The 3,237-nt window shown below is 42.2% G+C and overlaps 1 long non-coding RNA gene across 1 annotated transcript; it reads right to left on the reverse strand.

Moving 5' to 3' along the window:
• Window positions 1-2,235: 2,235 nt before the first annotated feature.
• Window positions 2,236-3,237, reverse strand: LOC134107033 (uncharacterized). The gene is made up of 2 exons (XR_009942581.1): window positions 3,165-3,237; window positions 2,236-2,983 (listed from the first exon to the last, which is right to left on the reverse strand). It is a non-coding gene; the product is annotated as an uncharacterized LOC134107033 (long non-coding RNA).

Below are 3,237 nucleotides of genomic sequence, written 5' to 3' on the forward strand. Positions count from 1 at the left end.
CTCTCCCCCTCCGTAGCCCGTGCGTGTAGCTCTTAAAGGGGCCGCACCATTTTCTCTAGTAACATCACCATGACGTATGTTGCAGAATACGTCTATTTAAATCCAGATGTAAATATATTGAACTGTCCGTGTTATTTGTCCAGGTTAGATGTGTCGTAACTCGCAACCAGCTGCCCGGTCCGCCAGCTGAGTGCCTCAGTCTGCTGTTTCATTCTGTTCATGTGCCACGGAGCAGCTTCTGTCCTTAAACTGAAACGATTTTCACAAACCTGCTCTTAAGTGTAGTTGTTTAAGTCAAACACATCAGCAAGGAGCGTAAACTGAATCATTTTGTTCGTTAGATCAGACGACACGCGTTTAAAAAGAGGAGGAAAAAAAAATAATTTCGTCGGGAGTCGATCCCACGACCATAGCATCTGGGGGCCAACACCTTACTCACTGAGCTATTCTTTCAGATGGATTTGAGGATTCGAAAACTCAATCAAATAGGATTGGTCACTCTCCGCCAAAAATACAGGTAATATTCACACTTAAAAAATTATAACTGCCTTCCTGTTTGTTTTAGAGAAAATTCCTCAGAGACTTTTTTAAGTCTCCCTTTAATACATTTGGTAAAAAATCAGCGGACTTGTCAGTCAAACAGGGTGCGGGCGGGGCTTCGTCAAAATCTTCCAGGGGGCGCAATGGAGTCAATTCTTCACTTTTGATCCAAAACTCCACATCAGGTCTGTAAAGGTCATCACGTAGGATACTCACAGAGGTTTTCAAGAGTTTTGGAGTGTGCCGAGGCTCAGAAGATGTGCTTGAACTTTCATGCGAATATGGCGACGTCACAGCCACAAAGTTGGTCCAAAACTCCTAATTCTCACTGTGAGCCATCGTCACAGTCTTACGTCTTATATTCCCAGATTTGAAGTTGATCAGATTAAAGGGCTAGGAAATGGACATGTAAATGTAGAAACTTTGCATTGACCTAAGCCAATAGGTGGCGCTATACTTTTTCGAAAATCACTGCATGGCATTACTTAAAGGCCTACACAAGCATCATGAATATACATTTATAGCCAGAAATATCAATGTTCCTTGGAGTTATACCATTTTACATTTTGGAAAAAAATCTTCCAAAATTGTCCAAACTGCACGCAAGCTCACGCCCAGGTAGTTTTATGAAAACTCTTGATTTTAATAACTTTTGACCCCAAGGGTGTCAGGAACCAGTTGCCAGATTTTGAAATGGATCGGATTTAAACTCTCGGAGGAGTTCGTTCGTTTGTAAATGCAAAAATTGAAGGAAATGGCCAAAAATACACAGAATCACCACAGCGCCCCCTAATGTTCAAATATTCTGGGAAAATTTGGGGATGTTCTAGGACTCATTGTGAACATGTCCTCAAAATTTGGTGAAAATGACGGTTAGAAAAAAAAAAAGTTATAGGCCTTTGAACTTTCAGGACACAAACCTACAAACTTCATTGGTCCATAACTTTATTGAAAAATGAGATATCAACATTCTTTCAATAACTTTTGATCGCATCGAGCGAACGATCATTTTGCCGAAGATTTCGTAAGAATCGGACCAAGCGTCTGGGAGGAGTTCGCAAAAACGTGTTTTTCACAAAATTCAAAATGGCGGCCATAAAACGGTAGGCGCATTTGCATACCATAATTTTTTTTGTGTACAGCACATCCAAGAGAACCTGTGTGAAAAGGTTCCAAGTCGATCGGTGAAAGTAAAAAAAATAATTAACATTGCGGCCACTTTGGGGGGCGCTAGAGAGTTCTTTTTCTTCTCCTCTAATTGCGGGACCCGAATCATACGTCAATTTTGCGCACTTCTGATGCGCGTGCAAAAATTCAAGAGTTTTTGAACATGATGAAGTCCCCGAAAGTGCGTTCGAAGTGGCGAAATAATAATAATAATAATAATTCTTGCAATTTCAATAGGGCTTTCGCCCGACTTTCAGTCGGCTCAGGCCCTAATTAAAGCTGCAAGCAGCGATGAACGGGCCTTCGCCTATTCTCGCACGTCGGGGTGGGGCGGCGGTCGGCCGGGCTCGCGGGTCAAAAAAGACTAAAGAGACTAAACAAATCACTCTCGGGGCTGCCATTCAAACCTGAATCTGCGGCCTCGCGAACGGAATCCACCGACGCCGGGCTGTTGCCCCGCTGCAAAAGACCTGCGGAGTAATTGTTACGGGTCTCGGGCACGATGACCACAATAAGTATCACAGCAACACTTGTCTCGTTCTCCAGTTTGCGTCTGTATAATTGATTCAACACATATACACATCCAGTGCATTTTTCTTGTCCTGTATATCTTAGATATCATAAATGCAGTCTCATTTAAGGTTAATTCCCAGAAATATCCACCTGTAATTACCTTAGCTGTTATTACGGCCTACTATAGTTCCCATTGACAAACTACATAAGGGATATTTCCACACCATGTTGACTATGATAAACGTATACAACTCTTATTCACATATGGACATTGCACTTTAGAATGTATATTCATTAACTCAGCATGTACCAAACCATATTGTCATGTAAAAAAACCAAAACATGACCAAACATGACTAAATAAATCACTGCCCTTGCATACTGAACAAATATTGCATTCTGGATTCATTTTAAGTCACATGAGGAGTCTTGTGCATGCCAAGAATCAAACCCTGGTTTACTGCGCCAGGGGCCAACGCTCTGCAGATGACCTATATGGTCCAATACAATTTCACAATCGAAACGTCACTCAAATAGGATTGGTGCCTCTCTTGCAAAAATACAGCGAATTTTAATACTTAAATGAGAGCTAAAGGAGAAAATAAACGCAGTAGGTCACATAAGTTCTGTCGGATGTTCAAGTTGCCCAGAAGGATGAGCGGAGAGCTGTCATCTGGAAGTTGTAACTCTTCCATTCGTTGTAGAAGTAAATAACTTCTTCTCTGGAAGGATCATTTTCCGCTGTGGTCCAGTCGACTTGGGTCTTTGCCACGATTGCCCGCGGTGAAGCCCACCCGTGCCGTGTGGTGGAAGAAAAAAAGAAGGCCAAATTATTACATCCATCGACAGTCACACGATATGGAATGCTGTTGTACGAATGCGGGAAGAAGTCTTTTACAATTATGCAGACAGAACAAAATATACATAAAGAAATGCTTTCCCACCTCGCTGGAGTTGAAAGCCACGTGTCCAATGTGCCATTCCCAGTGATGTCCTCAGACTGGTGGCATGACTTTG

The sequence above is a fragment of the Pungitius pungitius genome, chromosome 2, assembly GCF_949316345.1.
Source record: "Pungitius pungitius chromosome 2, fPunPun2.1, whole genome shotgun sequence".
Lineage (NCBI taxonomy): Eukaryota > Metazoa > Chordata > Actinopteri > Perciformes > Gasterosteidae > Pungitius > Pungitius pungitius.